The sequence below is a fragment of the Chrysochloris asiatica genome, unplaced genomic scaffold, assembly GCF_000296735.1.
Source record: "Chrysochloris asiatica unplaced genomic scaffold, ChrAsi1.0 scaffold00320, whole genome shotgun sequence".
Classification (NCBI taxonomy): Eukaryota; Metazoa; Chordata; class Mammalia; order Afrosoricida; family Chrysochloridae; genus Chrysochloris; species Chrysochloris asiatica.
This window is the reverse complement of record NW_006408838.1, coordinates 2,999,064-2,999,674: the sequence shown is the minus strand read 5'-3', so window position 1 is coordinate 2,999,674 and position 611 is coordinate 2,999,064.

The window sequence follows — 611 nt, the reverse complement described above, 5'->3', positions numbered from 1 at the left end:
AAAAGGAAGTTTGAGAACTTGCCCAGTGAAATAGGCTAATTGAGGAGCCTTTGTAGTGTATAGGATCTTAAGTGGAATCCTGAGCCTCATCCAGACTTTCTGAGGTGGGATAATCCCACTTGAAAGGACAAGCAGACCAGCCTGGAGCGGCTAGAGGAGCAGAAGATACCGCTTGAAAGAAAGATCAGCAGGAAAAATAAAAAAAAACAAAATGGCAGTCTGATTGGCTACTACAAGAACAAACAAGTTGTTCACCGGGAAGCCATTAAGTCAAGCTATTAAATCCCTTCAGGACAACCCCCCTCCCCCACTCAAGACTAAAATGCAAAAGGAATACATGAGCAGGCATATAGACTTGCTGCTACCACATTGGTCTACTGGTGAGTGCAAGTGGGGTAAGGCAGCAATAAAGAAATAGGCTGAGTTCAACCATGTTCCATAGACTCCCGTTGACCTGGAGATGAAAGAGAGAAGAGGAAGGGCTGGTTGGTCTGAAGTATGATGAGACCTGGGGACTCCTAAGCCCATGGACAAGGACCTAGCCACAGAGGGCTAGAGTTGAGAGTGAAGTATCCAGCTGATATGAAGTAAGGGGAGATGCACAAGAACAC